Source organism: Hemiscyllium ocellatum, chromosome 26 (genome assembly GCF_020745735.1).
Source record: "Hemiscyllium ocellatum isolate sHemOce1 chromosome 26, sHemOce1.pat.X.cur, whole genome shotgun sequence".
In the NCBI taxonomy this organism is placed as follows: Eukaryota; Metazoa; Chordata; class Chondrichthyes; order Orectolobiformes; family Hemiscylliidae; genus Hemiscyllium; species Hemiscyllium ocellatum.
The window spans coordinates 13,560,600-13,587,409 of NC_083426.1; the positions used below are offsets into that span (position 1 = coordinate 13,560,600).

The 26,810-nt window shown below is 41.3% G+C and overlaps 1 protein-coding gene across 1 annotated transcript in view; it reads right to left on the reverse strand.

Moving 5' to 3' along the window:
• Window positions 1-17,359, reverse strand: part of LOC132828348 (Krueppel-like factor 15) — a 44,230-nt gene extending 26,871 nt beyond the window's left edge. The window contains exon 1 of the mRNA XM_060845372.1: window positions 17,194-17,359. The gene's annotated coding sequence lies outside the window, so the exon portion shown is untranslated. The remainder of the gene's footprint in view (window positions 1-17,193) is intronic.
• Between the last annotated feature and the right edge of the window lie 9,451 nt (window positions 17,360-26,810).

Below are 26,810 nucleotides of genomic sequence, written 5' to 3' on the forward strand. Positions count from 1 at the left end.
ACTGCTGTGCTTTTCCAGCACCACACTATTCCTTGAATTAGCTAACGCCAGGCCAAGTAGCAATAAAGATGCTACAATTAGCCCCACATTTTGAGGGAAAAACTGTAAAAAAAACAGAATGTTATTTGGGGATTATTCTTAGAATCCTGACAGTGTGGAAGCAGACCATTCGCCCATCATGTTGACATCAATCCACTGAAGAGCATCCCACCTAGGCCCAGCCCTCCACCCCGTCCTTCTAACTCTGTTCTTCCCAAGGCTAATCCACCTAATCTACACTCCTGAACACACGGGCAAGATAGCATGGCCAATCCGCCCAACCTGTACACCTTTGGATTGTGGGAGGAAACTGAAGCAGGGAGAACAGACACAGGGAGAACATGCAAACTCCGTGCAGTCACCCGAGGGCGGAATTGAAGTCAGGTCCCTGGCGCTGTGAGGCAGAGCTAACCACTGAGCCACCTCGAGTATTTTTGACTTAGAAAGAATGCATATCCATCACCTACAAGGTACAGGTAAGGATGATGAGATACTACCCACTTGGCTGGATGAGTGGAACTCCAGCAACACTCAAAAGGCAGGGCGCCATTCAGAACAAAGCAGTCTGCTCAATTGCTGCCCCATCCACCATTCTAAATGTTCACCACCACCACCCCCCCCACCACCACCACCTCCCCCCCCCACCCCACCCACCACACACAGTGGCAGCAGTGTGTACTATCTCCAAAAGGTATAGCAGAAATTCACCAAGACTCTTCAGATAGCAACTTTCAAACCCACAATCTCTACTGCCTGGAAGGACAAGTGCAACAGATTCTTGGCGACATCAACGTGTGCAAGTTCCCCTTCAATCCACACACATTCCCAACTTGGAACTATATTAATGTTTCTTCACTGCTGGTGGGTTACAGTTCTGTTTGGGTATGTATATTATATGGACAGCAATGGTTTGAGAAAGCAATTCACTAACACCTTCAAGGGTAATTAGGTACGGGCAGTAAATTCTGGCCAAGCTAGCGACACCCACATTCTGTGAAGAAATTGAAGGAAAAGTGGAAACCAAGTGAACAGAAGATCACATCCCCTTACTGTGCCACCAGCAAATGAAGACTGGCCACAGGCACTGGACAATGGCTGACACACGTAGGAAGAGACATTATAATCGGTAGAGGAATGAAACTCATTTTAAAATATTAAGTAATGCATACTTTCACCACTGAGTTGAAGCAACATTCTTGGTATTCCTTTTGTTTACTGCATGTAGTCACTATAAAAAAATATAATGGTTAGTAATTCAGCAGGTGTGCCTGGCTCCAGTTAATAACCAGATGGAGAGCAACATGCTTCAGCAAATGCTTGTAGGAGATCAGAAGCTAAAAACACCCACATCCAAATGTTGCAAGTTGTTGAATGAAACACTTTGTAGAATAATTCAATAACCAAAATGTAGATCAAAACTGTCAAAAGCAAAAATGCTGTCATTTTAACAAGGTTATTTTGTCCTTTGGAGGTCGGAAAGGCAGAGGTGCCGACGGGTCTACAAAGAGTCTAGTTTAACAGTGGCAGGGAAGTGGCCAGTTCTACCAGTTCAGGTTTCTTCGTGTTTGGTTGAGCAGTAGCAGTCACAAGATGCTGGAGTCCAGGAACGTTGCAAGCTTCAGTAAATGATTACTGACGGATTCTCACATAGTAACTATTACTAAGTAACTGTTTCAGTGTCAGATCAGTTCCAATAGTTAAGTTATTCTAAATTCCACTTTCTTTTGATTGCGTTTCAACTGTAACATTTAGATAAATTCCATTTTGCTTAAAGCCGAGCGGTTTGACCAGCTGCATCACACCTGAAATATCCGCTTCACATCTGCCTTTAAAATCAGAAATAGTTAAGGTCTAGGCTACATTCTTAAAATAGTTTGAGGGGGTCTGGCCAAGTCCATAACAAACATAATGTGGTTCCAGAAACAACTGAACTACAGCTAATGTAAATTCACAAGAGATTTGAATATTAAGTTAATAATACATCCCCTGTGCTCTCTTTAGCTTTTTGAGGGCACTTATCCATTCACTCACTTGCCAACATTATCAATAAGGTTTAGAAAAGATGTCTGTTACAAAGTCCAAACATACCATGTTGTAAAACACTCCTTAGGATAGCCATCCAAAAAATACAGGTTGTGATAAATATCCATAATGTGATCACGTATAACTTATTGCATAGTACTTATGCTCACTTGCATGGCTAAGTACAACGGTTCCAGTCTGATGATAATTTCTGCTCCTAACATCATAGACGTGAGAGTGCATAATTTTAAGATGAATGGCAAAAGGTTTAGAGAGGATTTGAGGATTTTTTTTTACCCAGAAGGTGCTGGAAATCTGGAATGTATTGCTAGAGAGGATAGCTGAGGCAGAAAACCTCACAATGTTTAAAAAGTACTTGAATGAGCACTTGAAATGCCATAACTTTCAAGGGTATGATCCATCTTGAAAAATGTCCATATTACAGAGGAGGAAGTGCTGGATGTCTTGAAATACATAAAAGTGGATAAATCCCTAGGACTTGAGCAGGTGTACCCTAGAACTCTGTGGGAAGCTAGGAAAATGATTGTAGGGCATCTTGCTGATATATTTGTATCGTCAATAGTCATAGGTGAGGTGCCGGAAGACTGGGGGTTGGCTCATGTTGTACTCCTGTTAACAAAAGGTGGCAAGGACAAGCCAGGGAACTATAGACCAGTTAGCCTGACATCAGTGATGGGCACGTTGTTGGAGGGAATCCTGAGGTATAGGGGATGTACATGTATTTGGAAAAGGCAAGGACTGACTAGGGATGACTTTGTGCATGGGAAATCATGTCTCACAAACATGATTGTTACTTCTTCAAAAAAACTCAAAGAGGATTGATGAGGGCAGAGTGGTAGAGATGATCTATATGGACCTCAGTAAGGCGTTCGACAAGGTTCCCCAAGGTTAGACCTCATGGAATATAGGGAAAACTAGCCATTTGGATACAGAACTGGCTCAAAAGTAGAAGACAGAGGGTAGTGGTGGAGGATTGTTTTTCAGACTGGAGGCCTGTGACCAGTGCAGTGCCACAAGGACCGGTGCTGGGTCCATTACTTTTCATCATTTATATAAATTATTTGGATGTGAGCTTATGAGGTATAGTTAGTAAGTTTGCAGATGACACCAAAATTGGAGGTGTAGTGGACAGCGAAGAAAGTTACCTCAGATTACAAAGGGATCTTGATCAGATGGGCCAATGTGCTGAGAAGTGGCAGATGGAGTTTAATTTAGATAAATGTGAGATGCTGCATTTTGGGAAAGCAAATCTTAGCAGGACTTGTACACTTAATGGTAAGGTCCTGGGGAGTGTTACTGAATAAAGAGACATCAGAGTGCAGGTTCATAGCTCCTTGAAAGTAGAATCGCAGGTATATAGGATAGTGAAGGCGGCGTTTGGTATGCTTTCTTTATTGGTCAGAGTATTGAGTACAGGAGTTGGGAGGTCATTTTGCAGCTGAACAGGACATTGGTTAGGCCACTGTTGGAATATTGCGTGCAACTTTGATTTCCTTCCTATCAGAAGGAGAAGTTTGAAACTTGTAAAAGTTCAGAAAAGATTTACAAGGATGTTGCCAGGGTTGGAGGTTTTGAGCTATAGGGAGAGGTTGAACAGGCCAGCGCTGTTTTCCCTGCAGCATCGGAGGCTGAGGGGTGACCTTATAGAGGTTTATAAAATCATGAGGGGCTTGGATATGATAAACAGACAAGGTCTTTTCCCTGGGGTGGGGGAATCCAGAACTAGAGGACATGGGTTTAGGGTGAGAAGGGAAAGATATAAAAACACAAAGTGGTGAGTGTGTGGAATGAGCTGCCAGAGGAAGAGGTGGAGGCTGGTACAATTGCAACATTTAAAAGGCACCTGGATGGGTATACGAATAGGAAGGGTATGGAGGGGTATGGGCCAGGTGCTGGCAGGTGGGACTAGATTCGGTTGGGATATCTGGTCGGCATGGACGAGTTGGACCGAAGGGTCTGTTTCCATGCTGTACATCTCTATGGCTCTAAGTGCTAGAAAGTGGGATTAACATAGACGTAGCATAGTTTTTGTCAGTGCAGACATGATATGCCAGACTTTTTCTGTGCTATATGATTCAATGATTCTAGGCTTTTTAAAATTCATTCATGGGATGAGGGCGTTGCTGCCTCGGGCAGTATTTATTACTCATCCCTAATTTTGTTAAGAATCAACCACATTGCTGTAGGTCTGGAGTCACATGGTAGAGGTGGCAGTTTCCTTCCTTAAAGGACATTAGCAAACCTGATGGATTTTTACCAATAATTGACAAGGTTTGTTAGAATTAAGAGTTGTTAGAATTAAGAGTTGTTAGAATTTTAATTTCAAATGTTTCATTCATCCATCCAGAATTCTCTGCATATAATACCTAATGGCTTCTTAAATTGTTCCAGTAGTCACAGTCCTCACGATTCTCGGATCTACCAGAATAGGAGGTTAGCCCATTGAGGCTGTCCATCATTTAATGTGATCGTGAGTAACTTGCAACCTAGTTCTATACTCGTTCCTTCACCTCAGATTCCTTAACACCATTGGTCAAAGATCTATCAATCACAGATTCATAAGAATCTGTGCTCTGCTCATCAATTGCCAGTTTGGATGTATCACATCGAAAATCCGCAACCTCCTCAGAAGACAGATACAGGACATGACCGATAGAGTACCCTTCGTCACCCAGTACTTCTCAGGAGCAGAGAAACTACATCAGGTTCTTCACAGCCTTCAACATGTCATTGATGATGAGGAACACCTCACCAAAGTCATCCCTACGCCTTAATTTCTTGTCTTCAAACAACTGCTAATTCTCAAACAGACCATCATTCACAGCAAACTACCCAGCATTCAGAACAACAACGCCCACTACACACACACACAACCCTGCCACATCGACCTCTGCAAGACATGCTAGATTATCAACATGGATACTACCATTACCTTGGGGGTTGGGAAGATCACCCACCAGGTACAACGTATGTACTCATGTGACTCGGTCAATGTTGTCTACCTCATACTCTGAGGCACGGAATATTGGCAAGACCATGCTACAACAACAGATGAACGGACACTGTGCAATAATCGCCAGACAGAAATGTTTCCTCCCAGTCAGGGAATAGCAGGTTTTGAGAAGATTTGTAGCTCAGGTTGAGGTTCTGGATGTAAATTCGCTTGCTGAGCTGGAAGATTTGTTTTCAGATGTTTCATCACCATACACGGTAACATCATCAGCAAGGCTTCGGTGAAGCACTAATAGTGTGGCTTGCTTTTTATTTATGTGTTTAGGTTTCCTTGGATTAGTGATTTCATTTCCTGTTCGTTTTCTCAGGGGGTGGTAAATGGGATCCAGGTCAGTGTGTTTGTTGACAGAGTTCCAGTTAGAATGCCATGCTTCTTGGCATTCTTGTATGTGTCTGTGTTTGGCTTGAAGAAATAAATAAGAACGACTTCCAAAAAAAATGAAACCAGATAGATCTAACACACCACGCTTCCACGACTTACCTTAAATTCACAAACCAGGAGCCCCCTTCAGACCCACAGTCTCGCTACATGGAACACCAACTTACAGATTAGTCAAGGAGCTACACCAAAGACTCAAACACTTAGTAGAAGACTCACGCCACTCCAACCACTCCATCTCAGAATTCCTGAAGACCATCAAAGCCACCATGATAGAAGAGGATGAAGTGATGGTCTCCTTTGACGTAACAGCACTGTTCACATCCATCAACATCAACTTGGCCAAGGAAACACGGACTACATTATTAAAAGAACCAAAGACACATACACCAAACACCATCAACTTCATCAGCAAGGACAATATCGTCAACCTAGTGGACCTATGCCTTACCACCCTCCTCACCTTCAACAACAAAACCTACAGACAAACCAATGGAACACCCATAGAATCTCCGATATTAGGGTTCTTAGCAGAGGCAGTAATGCAGAGACTCTAACAAACAGCTCTGCCAACTTTCCAACCCAAACGTTGGGTCTGCTACGTGGATGACCCCTTTGTCATCATGAAATGAAACAAATAAGAGGAAACCTTCAAGATGATCAACAATACCTTTACTGGCATAAAATTCACTGAAGAGGAGGAAAACAACAACAAACTGCCATTCCTAGATATTGCAGTAGAGCGAATGGTGAACTTCAAACATGTGTCTCCAGGAAAACAAGACATACGAACCAAATACTGAACTACAGAAGCAATCATACCAACATCCACAAACGAAGCTGCATTAGAACATTATTTCAATGAGCCACCACACTGCAGCACAGAGGAAGTACATACAGCAGAGGAAAATCACCTATACAGTGTATTAAAAAAAAACTGATACCCAATGAACACATTCCACTGATTTCTCAGCAACAAACCCAAACAAGGAGACAAAACATATTCAGAAACCCTAGCCACTCTCCCCTACATCAAAAGCATCTTGGAAATGACTGCCAGACTATTCAGACCCCTTGGCATCATGGTGGACCACAAACTAAAATACCACCTAATGAACTTGACAGACCCTACACAGACAACAAGCAAAACTAATGTCATGAACAAAATACTTTGCAAGAACTGTAACAAACACTACATTAGACAAACGGGCAGTGCTCGAAAAGTGATTTAAAATAAACCTGTTGAGTCGTGTGACTTGTGACCTAGTCCACCCCAGCCCAACACTGGCACTTCCACATCAGATTTTAAATTTGCAACTGATCTAGCAAAAATATCTTTTTTCAGAAGAAAGTTCAAAATTTCTACTGCCGTATGCTCGTGAAACTTGCTTCCTAATTTACTTCCAGAAAGGACTGGCTCTAATTTTTAGACGATGCCTCCAAGTCCTTAACTTCCCAACCAGTGAACAGTTTCATCTACCTGATCTGTTTTGCTTAATAGTGCCAAAGTTTTAATCAAAATCACTCTTAACATCCTAAACTTGAGGAAATAGAACTCCAATTCATATATTTTCTCCCTCATAATTCAACCTTTGGAGTTCATGTTTCATTCTGGCAAATCTCCATACAAGTCACTTGCAACTTATAAAAAAGTGTAACCATAGTTACAGCACAAAAGGAGGCCATTAGGCTCATCGTGCCTCTGGCATTTTTCTGCAAGAACTAGTTATACACCCCACCCTTGTATCTGCAAATTTCTCTCCAGATAATTATACAACTCCCATTTCAAAGGCACAATTGAATCTACCTCTGTCACATTCTCAGGTAACAAATTCCAGATCCTAATTGTTCGCTTAAATGTTTCCCTTCACTCATGACTGTTTATTTTTTTTAAAAACCAGCAACCTTCAATTGGTGTCCTCCAATTCACAACCCTTTCATCAAAGTAAGTAATTTCTCCCCATCTACTTCGTCCACAAACCTTGTGATTTTTTTAACATCTCAATCAAATCTCTTCTCAAAGAATCTTTCAGAGTCTGACTGAAGTCACTTATCCTTGAAACCATTCCCACAAATCTTTTCTCCTTTCCTCCCACACCATCTTATAGTCATCACATCTACTGCCCAATATTGCACATTATTCTCCGGCTGAGATAAAACTAGAATTTTGTAAACCTCTCAATTGCTTGCTTTAGTACTCCACGCCTCTGTTTATAAACCTCAGGGTCCTTTATGCCTTTGTAATCACTTTCTCAACCTGAACTGCCTCCTTAAATTATTAATAAGGGTATAATTCCAGGCCTTCTCCATTCCTGCATCCCCTTTGGAATTGTACCCATTACTTCCTATGGTTCCTCTTTGTTCTTCTAACCAAAACAAGTATCACTTTTTCTCTTCTCAGTATTAAATTTCATCGGCCATGTGTCCAGCCATGCAACCAGCCAGCTTATACCCTGCCTATCACTATGAGTTACTTGGATCTTGACCTTCTCAAACATTGTTCCTACTGTTTTAGCTCCATTTTTGTTCTGCTGGCATTGCTGATTGCTGCACCATATTGGCTGGAATACATTAGGTATTTCATTACCTGCAATTCAACAGGATGAATGGCAAATAAGAATGGGTGGAGAGTGGGCATATTAAGATTATTAGACAAGTTACTGGAGCATTGCAGTTTTTGTGCTTGGATCTCATACATTTGAACAATTGCTTTCATTACAGGAAGTTTAAGACAACAGGTAATAAAATTAGCTCGTTTGTAAAAACAAGCAATTGAATGCTCAATCGCCCTCTGTGATGTGCTAAAGTTAGTACTTTTAATTCCACAGGCAGCAGCCGTGGACACGTCCAAGATATTTATCAGAACTGATATGAACTCATCCCTCGGCAGGTTAATTCTGTTTCTTCCCACGGATGCTATCTGATCTGTGGATTTTTTCTCGTATTTTTTGTTCTTTTTTCAGATTTTCAGCATTTACAGTCTTGTATATTTGCATTAGATTAAAGTCACCCTAAATCACAACCTAGTCACCTTTCAAAGAGAATCATGAGGTAGTAGAACAATCTTAGTAACCAGTGTAGAAAGGAGAAACAAAGTTCTTGGTTATGAACACTGTGCCTCACCATCAATTACCTATATATTGGACAGATTGATTCACTCTTGTACCATGGACCTAGATTTCTAAATTGATAATGATTAATTTTCAGCTGTTTATAATGATTACAGCTAAATTTGTTATATTGCGAGATTAAATGGGATTACATCAAATTGGCTGCTGTTGAATTTGCTAGCTTGATCTTTGTGGATTCTGATCTCCCTGCTATAGAAAAGATATTGGGAAACCTGATAGGGTTTTTTTTTAAAGATATTTTTATTAGAAATTTAATATTTTGACAGATTTACAAAAATAAACAGAACTTTCAAGCACAAACATTAATATAAAAATAGATCTTAAATATATAATCATCAAAATTCAAAGGAATAATACTAAAGAAGAAAGAAAAACAATGAAACTCAGTTAACTACTAATCTAATTCACAATTATCCAGAGTGTATAGTTGAGTCACTTACATCCTTCAAACAAGAAAAAATGTTCTCTAATACACTCATAACAGTATAATAAAAAAGGAAACTATTTCCAAACAATAAGAACAAAAAAAAATAAAACATGTTTGAATGGAGATCCTCCCCCTTATTCTCAGGGGGCCTTACTTCCTTTCTAAAGGTCCACCATATCCTCTCCCAAACAGTGTCCCACCCTTGACCCGGGCACTCCTTAATAGGATTTAGATATAATACCGAGCTAGAGTTAACAGTGAGCGCCCCGCCCCCACCCCTCCCCACCCATACCTGAGTATATCTGATAGCATCAATGCCACATACAAACACACATAACTATAAAATTACAACTCCAACAAATTACAGTTAAGTATAATAACATAAAATAGCAAGGGAAGACAACCCTGCTCCCAGAAGCAAAAGTAAAGTAGAGTAAAGTATCCATTTCTCCCCACGGAGTGTGGAAGAGGCAAGCCAACATAAATTGTCTCTTACGATTTATTTAAACGAGTCTAAAAGTTCCTTAGCCTCTTCTGGTGATCTAAAATTATACTCGGATCCTTCGTGGTTAAAGCATAACGTCGCTGGGTAGCGTAAGGTGTATTGAATATTTAAGTTCCTTAGACATTTCTTCACCTCATCAAACGCCTTCCTCCTTCGTGCCAAAGCCGGGGAGAAGTCCTGAAATAACATAATCTTGGATCCTTCATGAATCATAGCTTTAGGATCCTTTCCAAGCTTTCTGGAGGCATCCAGGAGTATCTGCCTCTCCCTATAACTCTGCAGCCGGAACAGGACCGGGCGTGGGCGCTGGTTTGGGCCAGATCCACGTACTGCGACCCGGTAGGCCCACTCCACCCTTACCCGGTCAGTTTCAGCCCCCAGGTTTAAAAGCTGGGGCAGCCATCGCTCCAGAAATACTACTAACTGTCCCTTCTCTTCTTGTTCAGGGAGGCCCAGAAGACGGATATTCTTTCTCCGATTTCTATTATCCAGGTCATCCATGTAGATTTCAAAGGCCCGGACTCTCTGCTCCAGAGCTCGCACCTGTTCTGCAGCTGTTTGTGCTGCAGCCTCGGAGGTCGTGGCCTTTAGCTCCGCCCCCTTCACTCGGCCCTGCAGTTCCTCAATAGCCTGGCTGTGTTTCTGCAGCTTTTCTTCCAATGCATTCCATCTCTGTCTGGATTCTGCGATGAAATTGACGAGTGTCGTTTCCAGCCTGGCAATCATCTCTTCAAGGCCTGTTTTTACATCAGCTGCAGCCGGAGGAGGAGAGGAGGGTGGGGGAGGGGTCTTTGTTTTCTGAGAGCTGCAGGATCCCTTTGGTTTACTCATTATCCACTTAATATTAAACTGCTTAAATATAATAGTAAGCAGCTAATTAAGGTTAGAAATTTTTTTTGGGTGGTTTGGTAAGTGTGGTGGGGGTGAGTAACTCACTTTACCCAGGTTTTGGGAAGAGCTCTGTAAACTCAGACTTGCTGAGTCGCCGCCATCTTGGATCTCAGGAAACCTGATAGGGTTAAAAAAAAATTTACAAGGATGTTGCCAGAGTTGGAGGGTTTGAGCTACAGGGAGAGGCTGAATGGGCTGGGAAAGGGTCACTTGACCCCGAAACATTAACTCTGATTTCTTTCCACAGATGCAGTCAGACCTGCTGAATTTTTCCAGTAATCTCTATTTTTGTTTCTGATTTACATTATCCACAGTTCTTTTGGTTTTTACAAAATCTTAGTATTCAGGAACAGAATGTAATTAAGGAAGTTCATGGAACGCTACCCTTTATTACAAGAGGAACTGAATGTAGAAGTAACGGTGTCATGCATCAGTTACACAGGGCATTAATGATCACCTATTATGTGCTGTGTGAACGTTTGATCTCCTTATAAAGGGAACTATGGAGCTATCAGGGAGGAGCTGGCCAAAGTTCAATGGTGCAATACCTTAGCAGGGATGACAGTAGAGGAACACTGGCAGATATTTCTGTGTATAATGCAGAAGATGCAGATCAGTTCATTCCAAAAAGGAAGAAAGATCCTTGGAGGAGGCATGGGTGGTCATGGCTGATGAGGGAAGTTAAGAAACATATAAAGTTAAAAGAGAAAAAGTATAACATAACAAAGAAAAGTGGGAAAACGGAGGACTGGGAACCTTTTAAAGAACAGAGGATTACTAAGAAGGAAATACGCAGAGAAAAAATGAGGTACGAATGTAAACTGGCCAAAAATATAGAGGAGCTGAAAATGTGTTGCTGGAAAAGCGCAGCAGGTCAGGCAGCATCCAAGGAACAGGAAATTCGACGTTTCGGGCATAAGCCCTTCATCAGGAATGAGGGGAATGAGGAATCAGGTCACACTTTCCTCATTCCTGATGAAGGGCTTATGCCAGAAATGTCGAATTTCCTGTTCCTTGGATGCTGCCTGACCTGCTGCGCTTTTCCAGCAACACATTTTCAGCTCTGATCTCCAGCATCTGCAGACCTCACTTTCTCCCCAAAAATATAAAGGAGGATAGTAAAAGCTTTTTTAGGTATGTGAAAGGCAAAAAAATGGTTAAGACTAAAATTGGGCCCTTGAAGACAGAAACAGGGGAATATATTACAGGGAACAAAGAAATGGCAGAAGAATTGAACTGGCACTTCAGATCTGTGTTCACTGGGGAAGACACAAGCAATCTCCCTGAGGTAACAGTGGCTGAAGGACCTGAACATAAGGGAATTTACATTTGCCAGGAATTGGTGTTGGAGAGACTGTTAGGTCTGAAGGTTGATAAGTCCTCGGAGCCTGATGGTTTACATCCCAGGGAAGTGAAGGAGGTGGCTCGAGAAATCGTGGATGCGTTGGTGATTATTTTCCAGAGTTCGATAGATTCAGGATCAGTTCCTGCAGATTGGAGGATGGCTAATGTTGTACCACTTTTTAAGAAAAGGTGGGAGAGAGAAAGCAGGAAATTATAGACCAATTAATCTGACCTCAGTGGTGGGAAAGATGCTGGAGTCTATTATAAAGGATGAAATTACGACTCATCTGGATAGTAGTAACAGGGTAGGTCAGAGTCACCATGGATTTATGAAGGGGAAATCATGCTTGACTAATCTTCTGGAATTTTTTGAGAATGTAACTCTGAAGATGGACAAGGGAGATCCAGTAGATGTAGTGTACCTGGACTTTCAGAAAACTTTTGATAAAAGTCCCACATAGAAGGTTAGTGAGCAAAATTAGGACGCATGGTATTGGGGGCAAAGTACGAATTTGGATTGAAAGTTGCTTGGCTGACAGGAAACAAAGAGTAGTGATAAACGGTTCCATTTCAGAATGGCAGGCAGTGACCAGTGGGGTACCGCAGGGATCAGTGCTGGGACCGAAGCTTTTTACATGATATAGAAGATGGTATTAGTAATAACATTAGCAAGTTTGCTGATGATACTAAGCTGGGTGGCAGGGTGAAATGTGAGGAGGATGTTAGGAGATTACATGGTGACCTGGACAGGTTAGGTGAGTGGTCAGATGCATGGCAGATGTGGTTTATTATGGATAACTGTATGGTTATCCACTTTGGTGGCAAGAACAAGAAGGCAGATTACTACCTAAATGGAATCAATTTAGGTAAAGGGGCAGTACAGAGATCTGGGTGTTCTTGTACACCAGTTAGTGAAGGTAAGTACGCAGGTACAGCAGGTAGTGAAGAAGGCTAATTACATGCTGGCCTTCGTAACAAGAGGGATTGAGTATAGAAGCAAAGTTGTTCTTCTACAGCTGTACAAGGCCTTGGTGAGGCCACACCTGGAGTATTGTGTGCAGTTCAGGTCTCCAAATTTGAGGAAAGACATTATGGCTATTGAGGGAGTGCAGCGTAGGTTCAGGAGGTCAATTCCTGGAAAGGCAGGATGATGTTACACTGAAAGATTGGAGCGACTGGGCTCGTATACCCTTGAGTTTAGAAGACTGAGAGGGGATCTGATTAAGACATATAAAATTATTAAAAGATTGGACACTCTGGAGGCAGGAAACATGTTTCCGCTGATGGGTGAGTGCCGAACCAGAGGACACAGCTTAAAAATACGGGGTAGACTATTTAGAACAGAGATGAGGAGAAACATCTTCACCCGGAGTGGTGGCTGTGTGGAATGCTCTGCCCCAGAGGGCAGTGGAGGCCCAGTCTCTGGATTAATTTAAGAAAGAGTTGGATAGAGCTCTCAAGGATAGCAGAATCAAGGGTTGTAGAGATAAAGCAGGAACATGATACTGATTAAGGATGATCAGCCATGATTATATTGAATGGTGGTGCATGCTTAAAGGGCAGAATGGTCTACTCCTGCACCTATTGTCTATTATTTAAAGGAAGGATGAAAATGTGTTGGAGGCAGTTTAGAGGAAGTTAACTAGATTAATACCTTTGAGTAGGTTGAACACACTGGTCTGGCTTCTACTGGAATTCAGAAGACGAAGGAGTGACTTAATTGAAGTATATATGATCCTAAATGGTCTGGGCAAAGTGGGTGTGTAGAGGGTACTTCCCCTTGTTGCTGAGCCCAGAACTCAGGGATACTGCTTAAAAATTAAAGGTTGCCCCTTTAGGACAGAGATGTTAAGATATCATTTTCTCAGAGGGCTGTGAGACTTTGAAACTTACCCTTTGACATCTTTCTAAGGTAGTCACTGAATATTTTTAAGGTAGATGTAGATTCATTCCTTTGTCTAACAAGAATTATCGTAGACAGATGGTAGTGTGGAATTCAAAATATCGAATCAGCCATAATGTCAGTGAATGCTTGAGCAGATTCAAAGAGCCGAATGGCCGCCTTCTGCTTTGAATCCATTATGTTCATACACACATCTGTAACAGGCCAGTGATCCAGTAGTTAAAAAGATAAAACCCAGAAAGGATTGAAAGGATTCAGCTTCTAAGAGATATTTATAAAATGAGGACACAATTGAATTTAAATTTAAATTTAATCGGCCTTCAGTTTTGGTTTTCACGGATAGGCCCTGTGAGATATCATCAATCCATCCATTAGTGCTATTCATAACTTTGTGATTTTGAATCATTTTTCAATAAAGGTAGTCAAACAATTTTGAAATCCTATACTCAATTTTATAATTCTTTGCCAGCATCATTACTAAATCTATTCAAGTCTGAACAGCACAAGTATCACACTCTGGACACAGAGATACATTTGCAAACGGCCATTGCATCTGACCCCAAGAAAATCTCCAATGAGTGAAAATCCAGTGACACAGGTTTTAACAATGCACTTCTTCCAATCTTGTAAGAATTATTTTGTACACCAACTGGAGGAGGATAATTAAAACAATAGTGACAAACTTTCCCATCAACAGGAAAAAGGACATGAAATGAGACTAAGCAAAAAAAAAGGCAGTTGGAAAGGGTACAATAAAGGTGGATAAATCCCCGGGACCTGATCAGATGTACCCGAGAACTCTGCAGGAAGCTAGAGAAGTGATTGCTGGCCCTCTTGCTGAAATATTTGTATCATCAATAGTTATAGGTGAGGTGCCAGAAGACTGGAGGTTGGCTAATGTGGTGTCACTCTTTAAGAAGGGTAGTAAGGACAATCCAGGGAGTTATAGACCAGTGAGCCTGACATCGGTGGTGGGCAAATTGTCGGAAGGAATCTTGAGGGACAGGATGTCCATGTATTTAGAAAGGCAAGGACTGATGAGGGATAGTCAACATGGCTTTGTGCATGGGGAATCATATCTCACAAACTTGATTGAGTTTTTTGAAGAAATAACAAAGAGGATTGATGAGGGCAGAGCGGTAGATGTGATCTATATGGACTTCAGTAAGGCATTCGACAAGGTTCCCCATGGGAGATTGGTGAGCAAGGTTAGGTCTCACGGGATAATGGGAGAACTAGCCATTTGGATACAGAACTGGCTCAAAGGCAGAAGACAGAGAGTGGCGATGGAAGGTTGTTTTTCAGACTGGAGGCCTGTGACCAGTGGAGTGGCACAAGGATCAGTGCTGGGTCCTCTACTTTTTGTCATTTACATAAATGATTTTGATGTGAGCATAACAGGTACAGTTAGTAATTTTGCAGATGACACCAAAATTGGAGGTCTAATGGACAATGAAGAAGGTTACCTCAGATTACAACAGGATCTTGATCAGATGGACTAATGGGCCGAGAAGTGGCAGATAGAGTTTAACTCAGATAAATGCAAGGTGCTGCATTTTGGGAAAGCAAATCTTAGCAGGACTTACACTCTTAATGCGAAGGTCCAAGGGAGTGTTGCTGAACAAAGAGACTTTGGAGTGCAGGTTCATAGCTCCTTGAAAATGGAGTCGCAGGTAGATAGGATAGTGAAGAAGGCATTTGGTATGCTTTCTTTTACTGGTCAGAGTATTGAGTACAGGAGTTGGGAGGTCATGTTGCAGCTACAGCACACTGTTGGAATGTTGCATGCAATTCTGATCTCCTTCCTATTGGAAAGATGTTGTGAAACTTGAAAGGGTTCAGAAAAAATTTACAAGGATTTTGCCAGGGTTGGAGGATTTGAGCTATAGAGAGAGGCTGAAGAGGCTGGGGATGTTTTCCCTGGAGCATCGGAGGCTGAGGGGTGACCTTATAGAGGTTTACAAAAGTGGACAGGATAAAGAGATAAAGTCTTTTCCCTGGGGTCGGGGAGTCAAGAACTAGAGGGAATAGGTTTAGGGTGAGAGGGAAAAGATATAAAAGAGACCTAAGGTGCAACGTTTTCACACAGAGTGGTACGTGTATGGAATGAGCTGCCAGAGGAAGTGGTGGATGCTGGTGCAATTGCAACATTTAAGAGGCATTTGGATAGGTATCTGAATAAGGAAGGGTTTGGAGGGATATGTGCTGGGTGCTGGCAGGTGGGACTAGATTGAGTTGCTATATCTGGTCGGCATGGACGGGTTGGACTGAAGGCTCTGTTTCCATGCGGTACATCTCTATGACTCTAATAGGAGAAGCAACCCAGGTTACATACACAAACCTGTGCAAATTGGATACACAGTAGTCCTATGAGAAATCTCACAATGTCTACCTGCCTGTATTCTGGATCATATTAAAGTACATGGCAACTGACACAAAGAGGACTAAAAGATTTTTTTTATTTTAAATTAGGTTGGTTGGCAATGTGTAACCTTGAAAATGTGAACAAACTCAGTTATGCTATCATATCAGTCTTCAGCTCAAACAGTAAAGTAAATTTGCACTTTTTTGCAGAGTTCCAACAATTTCTGTGAGCAATTAATTTCTTTCAGGACATAAACAGTCATGTAATGCAGCATGCGTTTTTTGCAATGAAGCTTCCTATTCTGGCATCACATGTATGGCTGCAGATTTGGCTATTGCAAAATAGGATACGGAGGTCAATTTTGATGTTGAACGTATTTCATAGAAATAAAAACAATCATTTTCAAAATGTGATGAAATCTTGATGTGCGTGCCCCTCCATCTCTCCCTAAACCAAAACTACACTGAAAATATTTGTCAGAAAAGGAAATTGTTTGAAATGATAAAATAAACACTGGTCTTCTTGGTTATTTAAATCTACAAGGGCTGAAGCAATGTGCCTTTTTACCTCCCTCTTGTTAAATGGTACTTGTACTAACACAACACTCCCTTGTCTCAGGAAAGGTTAGTGCTGAATTGCCTTGTGACAGCTCGAGGTTTACATTGCATCAGCCACTCAGTCACAGGGCCCGCCCCTCGCCTGTGCCCATTGGTCAACTGCTGGAACGGTCTGCCAACGTGGAAAGGTAGCAGCAGCCCATTGGCCCTCGTGCCTGTCAGTCACAGCAAAAGACATCGGCCTCCATAGTATCGAATTACATTAAAAAGGGGGAGGGGAGCGGAGCAAAAAAAAAGTTGCAAAAAAATTTCCTCCTTCCGTCTGGCATCGAGAAAGAAACAATTAAAAACACGTTTTATTTTCCTTTTGAAGGAACGTTGTCATTCCAGTGGAATCAAACACGAAAAAAAACTTTCTTTTCTGAACTATGACGTGGTTTAAGGTATTTAAATAGAAATCAGACCACAACTTGAACAACTCTAAAACCCTAGGTGCAAAAGAAATAAACACATCGCTTACGATTGTAACCATTCCCTTTACTAGTTTAAGATGCGTTTGGGTTGCAGTATTGTTATTTTGAAATGCTGTTGTCCTACCTGATTTTCCGCAGGGAATGCAATGCAGCCGTAAGAAACATCTGCCGCCCCCTCTGTCGTTGCACTGTTGTAATATTTTGCAAATTTCACTCTTTTTTTGCTGCTGCAGCAGTTGTTTTAGAGTCGGGGTCACTGCATTGCCCGGGCTCCGCGCGCTCTGCCTCTCCCGCTGTCACGCGCTCGCTCCTTCCATGCTGGCAGCGTCCGCGTCACGTGAGAGAGGCTCGCCCGGTTCCCTCGCTGCCCATTGGCTGGTGGGAAGGAGGCTCGTCCAAGGGGAGGGGGCGGAGCGGCTGGAGTCCCCCCTGTCAATCATCTCCTCTGTCACGCCCCATTCCCGGGGGGCCCAGACATGACGTCAGACCTTGATTGATACAGTGTAAAATATCACTTTGATACAGTGCAGATACTTTATTACAGTGGAGACCCGGTGAAGGAGCTGCGCTCCGAAAGCTTGTGCGATTTCAAATAAACCTAGTTAAAAATCACACAACACCAGATTATAGCCCAACAGGTTTATTTGGAAGCACTAGCTTTTATGGCGCCGCTCCTTCATCAGGTGGTTGTGGAGAATAAGATCATGCTCACAGAATTTATAGCCAAAAGAGTCCAGTGTCATGGAGATGTAATACAGTAAACAATCTTAGATTAAAATTTAAATCTTTTATATTGGGATATGCTGGTTTCTGTTCTTTGGTATGTAAATCCCAAACCTTCTTTTAAATTACATTCACAAGATAGCTCAGGTTTCTAAACAAAAGGTGTGAGGTCTGTCTGTGTCTCAACACTATCTCAAACTGACAAATCCTCTATAGTTTTACAGATTTGCATGGATTCATGTTATGGGATTTACATATCAAAGAACAGAAACCAGCATATCCTCTTTAAAAAAAATGAAAGATTGTTTACTGTATCACATTTCCATGACACTGGCTATAAATTCTGTGAGCATGATCTTATTCTCTACAACCACCTGATGAAGGAGCAGTGCTCTGAAGGCTTGTGATAAAATAGTAACCTGATGTATGATTTTTAACTTTGTCCACCCCAGTCCCAACACCTCCACGTCAAATAAACCTGTTGGACCATAACCACGTGTCCTGAGACTTTATTACAGTAGAGGAAGAGGCAGTTCAGGCCAGTCTGCCTGTACTGACCCCCGGAAGATAGGCCCAGCTAGTCCCATTCTCTAAATTCAAGTGCATAATCCAATCTCTTTTGAAACCTTCTATGGAAACCACTGCCACCACTCCTCTAAGGCAGCATATTCCAAATCTTTACAACTCTCTGAGGAAAGAAGTTTCTCCTCATCTTACTCCTTAGCTCTCTTGCTGACAGTCTTGAAATTGTGACCCCCTACTTACTGACATAACTCTTTACCATGTTGAAACTGTTCATAATTTTGAACACCCCAATAACATCAGCTCTTAATCTTCTCTGCTCATGGAGAAATAAGCCCAGTTTCTCTTATGGTTCCTCATATTATTTCTGGTATAATTCTAGTAAATCTCATTGTCTTTCTTGGACATCAATATCCTTCCTTAAATAGTATCAAGTGCACTGGCATTCTGTATCAATTGTAATGATACTTTCTATCTATTGCAGTGATACTTTGTATCAAACACAGTAATACTTTGTATTAATCACAATGTTTCTTTGTATCACAGGGCTAGGTTATCTAGTTTGTGATGTAGACTGACACCAACAGTGTGGATCAATTTTTGTACCAGTTATGAAGGACTCTCCTTCCCAACCTCACACCTCACTTTCAACTACCGTCAGTCATCTGTCTCTCATAAGAGAGCAGTTCTTCAGTCTGTTAGGACTAGGGTGACGTTTACTTTGCACCAAGCACTGCATTTAATACAAAAAAAGCACTGCATTGCAATTAAATCAAAGTACTGATGGTGATGAGAATCTGAAATTGAGAAAAAACAAAAAGTAGTGGAGAAGCCTCTCTGGAGGAAGAAACAGAATTAGCTTTCCCAGTTCATATAAATCTCCTTCAGAACTCAGAAGAAATTCCAAAGAAGATTGAAACATTGTTTTTTACTTCCTTAGTGTCCTCAGATGCAACTTATAAGTTCCTGATGAATTATCTATGTTAAGGGAAGCCAATCTTTCTAATCCTTCCTCTTTTATCATGACTTAAATATCTACTCCTTAATTATGACGTTGGCAGCATCTTGCTCCATGGCAAAGACAGAACTAAACTGTACCTCAGACATATCATCTCACTCTGTCCCTTTTTCAGTCCCTGATTGGTCCCACCCTCTTTTTACTATATTTATTTATAAAGAAAACTTTTAGATTCCCTTTTAAGTTCACTGGCAGCTGCCTCCTATGCTGTCGCTTTGTTTCTTTTATTTGTTTCATTTCACTTCCTCTTGAACTTTCTGAATTCAGCTTGGTTCCCAATTGTAATGCCAACTCACCATTTGCCACATATATCCTTATTTTGCTTTATCTCACTTTCTATCTCTTCTGTCATCCACAAAATCTGGCTTTGATTGACCTCCCTTTTTCTCCTGTGGGAATGTATGGTGAATGTGCACAATCTCTTTTTTTCTAAAATCAACCTATTGTCCCATCTCAATTTTACCTGCCTACATTTGATTCCTATTTCCTGGACTAGAACCATTCTCAGTGCAATGAAATTGGCTGTTTCCCAGTTAATTATTTATACTCTGGATTGTTCCCTACACTTTTCATAGTCAATTTAAGCATTAGTATGATCACTGCCCCCTAAATGTTCCTCTACTAACACTTGTTCCAAGTGACTGACTTGATTCTACAAAAACCAGACCCAGCAATATACTTTTCCCTATTGTCTGGAACTCCGCCAACTTAGAAAAGTATCCTGAATTAATTTCAAAAGGTCTGTCCCTCTCTGTCCTTTTACACTATAATTATCACAATCCCATTAGATTAATTAAAGTTCCTCACTATATTGATTCTATGATTTTTACACCCTTATGTAATTTCCTTGCAAATTTCTTCATCTGTGTCATTCTTACTCACTGTTGGTCTTAGGTTATACAGAATAATGTAATGGCACCCCTATTGAGGGTTCCATGCTTGAATAGGATAGATCCTGTCTTTAATGCCTCGAGGAAATCCCCTCTCCAGCTCTGAAATCTTTTTAATCAATATTTCCACACATCCTCCCCTATTTCTTATACAACTTGTATCCAGGGTTATGTAATAGCAAATCTTGTCTTTGGTTGAAATGTACATATCTCTGTTATCACTTAAATAATTATACTGGCATCACACTAGCCTTACGTACCATGTTCTGTGCATTCACTTTCACACATAGTAATTCTATTTAGGTTTTATAATGCGTCACTGATGTCACCTAATACCTTACCTATTTCTTACTCTGTTGCATGTCCCTCTCAATCGTTTGTACACCTTGTTTTTTGTTTCAAACATTATGTCCTGGTTTCCTTGCCTCTGGGAAGTTAGTTATTTTAAACCCTCCCCAATTGCACCACAAAACTACCCTACTCAAAGTCATTTGTTCCAACCCTGTTGAGATGGAACCCACCAGCCTGTAGATGTCCCTCCTCCCCCAGAACCCATCCCAAAATTCGTGAAGCTAAAGTCTTCCCTCCTGCACTATTCTTCAGTCACACATTAATCTGGTCCGTCCCTCTATTTCCAAACTCATCAGCATGCAGTACTAAGAATGTGTAACCAAGACAGTAACATTTTTGTAGCCTTGTTTACTAATTACCTTCTGAGATCTTTAAAATATAGCTGCAGGACCTCATCCAATTTTCTATCCATATTGTTTGTTATCTTATGGATTATAACTGCTACAGCCTCTGTGACATCCTTGACTGTGCACCAAGGAGAAAACATACCATCCTGCATTTACTTCTGCAACTGCAGAAACTCTGTTTCCTTTATCTCCAAAATTACCATCACTATTACTTTCCCAGTTTTCCTCTTAAATCCAAGAATAACTCAGCCATCTATATTTCACTGGATTTATATCTAGCTGCACCGCCCAGAATAATCAAGATACTGGCTAGAGTGCAGCAATGAACTTCATGTCAAGTTTGGGGAAGATGGTCCTAGTACTGGCACCTGGGACTAGATGAGGTGAGGATATCTGGTCGGCATGGACGGGTTGGACCAAAGGGTCTGTTTCCATGCTGTACATCTCTATGACTCTATAAGTACAGTTATTACACTGATGCTTGGAATTGTGTACATTAACTTCCCCAATGCTCGGTATCAAGTACAGTGTTTACAGTGATACTTTGAAACATGTATAGTACTTGCCCTGATACTTTGTATCAAGTAACTGGAAACTCTGAAATATAACAATTCCTTCTTAGGATTCATGAGTTCTAAAATCGTCCTCATTCCATTTCCATTGTTTACCCTTTTCAATAGTAAATCATAGGATGATATACCATTGACGAAATCAATTCAGCCCATCATATTTATGCCTATTTTATGGCAGAGATATCCAAAATCTCCATTCCCTCAAGACCACTCCCAGCTCTCCTCCCATAATCCTGTATTTCTATGCAGCCAAAATGCATACAGCTCTCTTTTGAATGTCGCTTTTGAATTGGTTTCTACTGTGCTGACAGCTAAACACATTAACCCTGAGTCCTCTGGCTACCACTGGAATAATTTTCTCCTTTTTTAAACTGTCAAAACTTTTCATGATTTTCAAAGTTAATAACCAAACAAAGGAGGTTCAGTACAGTTTACTAATATTAAGAAAACTTATCGTAGAAATTAGAAAAGATGGGAAACTTTCTCATGAAATGTACTTCACATTCAAATAGAGCAAAACCACTTTTTTTTCTCAGAAGTAATAGAAAGCAGGAGACAACAGCTTCGCTTCACTTGGAGGTCACCACTGATGATGTTACCTTGCCAGGTAATGAAACGTCTGGATATCAAACCTACAGCTCAGTGAGCAAACCTACACCCGAAGTAATGGTGATGGTGTTCATATAATATTGTTGATTGAGGCCTTTTCATTGAGATGGGTCATGTGCTGAAGGGTGTGGTTGAAGTAACCTCTGAATCATATGGGAATCATGCTTGATATGGAAGTGAAATTAGTTTCTGGAGATAGTGTAAAACATGTGGTAACAAATCAGCAGATCTATGGAAAAGAAAATCAACCAGGTTACAAAATGGGCTCCTGACTAATCATTGTCAGTTTTTAAACTATTTTCAGAAACATTTTGTAGTGATTGTGATGAAGTCTGCCAGGTGATCCTCATTGACCGTGAGTTGCCTGATTGGGGCTGTTAATCTGGTCCAGTCAGGGATCCCTGGCTGATTGATATAAACAGGAGTGTCAAAGGTTCTATTCACTCTGAGAGTTGGCTCTGAGGGAGCTGAAAACGTGTTGCTGGTTAAAGCGCAGCAGTTTAGGTAGCATCCAAGGAACAGGAAATTCAATGTTTCGGGCCAGAGCCCTTCATCAGGAATGAGGAGCTCCTCATTCCTGATGAAGGGCTCTGGCCTGAAATGTCGAATTTCCTGTTCCTTGGATGCTGCCTAACCTGCTGCGCTTTAACCAGCAACACATTTTCAGCTCTGATCTCCAGCATCTGCAGACCTCACTTTTTACTCTGAGGGAGCTGGATCAGTGCCACGGGATCGCCACATGTAAATAAAGATGACTTGGTGTTGGGATACTGGATTATGTGGAGTTATTTTTTTCATATTTATGACAATATGTGAACTATTTATTGTGAACTACTGAACGCTCAACACTGTTGGGGTACTTGTGCCACCATGAATGCTGTGATTCACAAAGTTAGCTCACCTCCACTTCCTCAAGGGCAATTAGGGATGGACTCAAGGGAATATGGAACTCATGTCCTTGGCATGGCAAGGTATATAACTGCAATATTATTGAATGCACAAACATCAATTAAAGGTGTAATTTACTTTGGTCTGGGTGTCAACTAATAACAACGTGTAGTTTCAGAGAATACAGAATCTAATTCTCAGCATTGGTCGCAATTGTTTGTGGAGAAAGTTATTAGTTCAAGGCAGATAAGCAATTTTGACCTTTATTATGACAGACAGCCTCAGTTCACAGATAGTCATAGAGTCATAGTCATACAGCATGGAAACAGACCCTTTAGTCCAACCCATCCATGCTGACCAGATATCCCATCCCAATCTAGTCCCACCTGCTAGCACCCGGCCCATATCCCTCCAAATCCTACCTAGTCATATACCCATCCAAATGCCCCTTAAATGTTGCAATTGTACCAGCCAAGAAATAAAAGATTTTCTGTTCCTTTCTCTTCCGTCGATTTTATAGCATTGAGAACATGGGATTCTAAGGGTTAAAATTAAACACTAATTCTGTTTTATATTTTCAAGAGCAATGAAATATCATCAAAATTTCTCACTAATTGTCTCCATCTATCTCTGAAACTCAGAATTTGCTGTGATGAATGTGACAAGTTTAACATGTATGCCATTCGTAGATCTGTCAGTAATTAGTGGTGATGAAGACAGACCCTGTAGGTTATAGAGTGCCATACATTTCTGGACAACTAGTGCAACTCAAGTATTACAATTCTATTGAGGCACCTCATGGAGCAACAAGCTCTCTGGAGAAAAATTGAATTTTATTGCATTTCCTGTAAAATCCAATTTGAAATGTTTTAGAATGTAAAAAAAAGGTTGTTCAACAATGATTAACCTCATTAAAGCTTTTGAATAAGTTTCAAGAAATTGACAACTGAACAATTTGCACTACTGAACAAATAATAAAGAACAATACAGCACAGGAACAGCCCTTCAGCCCTTCAAGCCTCTGCCACACATTCTGTCCTTTTTACCCTTACAGGATCTATATCCCTTTATTCCCTATTCCCTATTTATGTATTTGTCCAGGTGCTTCTTGAAAGCTGATATTGTGTCTGCTTCCATCAGCTCCTCTGGCAATGCCATCCAGGCACTCACCACCTTTTGTGTGAAATACGTGCTTCGCACATGGAATAGAATTGAATCCCTACAGTCTGGAAACAGGCCATTCGGCCCAACAAGTCCACACCGACCCTCCACAGAGTAACCCACCCAGATCCATTCTCCTACCTATCATCCTATATTTCCCGACTAAAGCATCTAACCTACACTTGAACGCTATGGGCAATTTAGCACGGCCAATTCACCTAAAGAGCACATCTTTGGTTGGTGACAGGAAACCGGAGCATCCAGAGGAAACCCACAAATACACTGGGAGAACGTACAAACTCCACATAGGCAGTCGCCCAAGGCTGTAATTGAACCTGGATCGCTAGCACTGTGAGGCAGCAGTACTAATCACTGAGCCACTGTGCCGCCCCATGTCTTTAAACTTTCCCCCTCACGCCTTGGACCTGTGTACCCTTGTAATTGACCTCACCACCCTGGAAAAAAAGCTCATATTTTCCACTCTATCCGTGCCATTCACAATCTTATGAACATCCCTCAAACTCCTGCATTCCAGTGAAAACAAACCCAGTTTATCTATGATATGGAGGTGCCGGTGTTGGGCTGGTGCATTCAAAGTGAAAAATCACACAACACCAGGTTATAGTCCAACAGGTTTAATTGGAAGCACTAGCTTTTGGAGCGCCGCTCCTTCATCAGGTGGTTGTGATGCCACCTGATAAAGGAGCAGCAATCTGAAAGCTAGTGCTTATAAATAAACCTGCTGGACTATAAGCTGGTGTTGTGTGATTTTCAACCCAGTCTATCCAACCTTTCTTCATAGCTAAACTCTGCCATACCAGGCAACACCCTTGTAAACCTTTTCTGTACCTTCTTCACAGTATCCACATCCTTCTGCTAGAGGTGGTGATCAGAACTGGACACAATATTCCAAGGGTGGCCTAACTAAAGTTCAATACAGCTGCAGCACAACTTGTTTATCCTTATATTCAGTGCACTTTCCAATGAAGGCAAGCATGCCATTGGCCTTTTTTAAAACTACCTTATTGACCTGCTCTGCCACTTCAATGATCTGTGGATCTGCACACCCAGATCCATCTGCAAATCAATACTCCTGAGGGTTCTGCCATTCACTGAATAATTTCCATTTCTTCTTGACTTTCCAAAATGCATCACCTCACATTTGGCCGGATTAAACTCCATCTGGCATTTTTGTTGCCCATGCCACTAACTGAGCTATTTCCTGCCTCTGACAATGCTCCTCACTATCTGGAGCTCCACCAATCTTTGTATGTTTCACAAACTTACTCATTACACCAGCTATGTTTTCCTCCAAGTCACGTATGTAGATCACGAACAGCAGAAGTGCCAGCATTGATTGCTGTGGAAGGCAGCTCACCACCACCTTCTCAAGGGCACCTAGGGATGGGCAATAAAATGCTGGTCAGTGATGCTCACATTGCTCAGAATGAATAAATAAAGAAAAAACACCACTAGTAAAGGCCCTTCATTCTGAAAAGCATCCTTCCACTACTATCTCCTATGACTAAGCCAGTTCTGTATCCATCTTGCCAGCTTACCCTTGATACCATGTGATTTAGGTAAAAACAATGACTGTCAGATGCTGGAAACCAGATTCTGGATTCGTGGTACTGGAAGAGCACAGCAGTTCAGGCAGCATCTGCAGAGCAGTAAAATTAATGTTTCGGGCAAAAGCCCTTCATCAGGAATACTGTATTCCTGATGAAGGGCTTTTGCCCAAAATGTCGATTTTACTGCTCCTCGGATGTTGCCTGAACCGCTGTGCTCTTCCAGCACCACGAATCCAGAATCTGGTTTCCAGCATCTGACAGTCATTGTTTTCACCTAGCTGATTTTAACCCTACTGCGAATCATCTTGCAAGGATGCCTGCCTTGAAGAAGTTTTTCTCCTCTCTCTACCTGTATTCCTGATGAAGGGCTTTTGCCCGAAACGTCAATTTTACTGCTCCTCGGATGCTGCCTGAAGTGCTGTGCTCTTCCAGCACCACTAATCCAGTACCATGTGACTTAACCTTTTGTAATGCTCTGCCATGAGGGATCTTGTCAAAGGTTTTACTGGAGCCCATGTAACAACATGAATCACTTTTCCCTCATCAATCATCACTGTCTCCTCTTCAAAAAACTTGATCAAGTTAGTGAGGCATGACCTCGCCCACACAAAACCATGCTGCCTATTGCTAATAAGTCCATTTGCTTCTAAATGCGTATAGATCTTGTCCCTGAGAATCTGTTCCAATACATCCTGACCAACTTCATAAAACTCACAAATCTGTAATTTCCAGGATTATCCCTGCTACCCTTTTTAAACAATGTAACAACATTGATTGCTGAAACAAATTAAACGTCATGAAAATTTAGGACAGATACTTCGCAATGTAAGGATCTTTTTATTGAAGAGATCAATTTTCTGTGATGCCACACAAACTTGAAAGTTCAGAGAGAGGGAATAATTAAATTTAATCATCCCTGTGGGGAAAAAAATGTCCATTAGGGACTTTTATAAAAAAATCTGTCCCTCTCTTCTCTCTTTTCTTTCCCGTTTATCTAATCTTTCACTCCTTCTATTCTTCATTAATTTGCTCCAATCCATCTTTTATTTTCTCTGCCTTTCATTTTGTTACTTGATTCTTACATTTCAG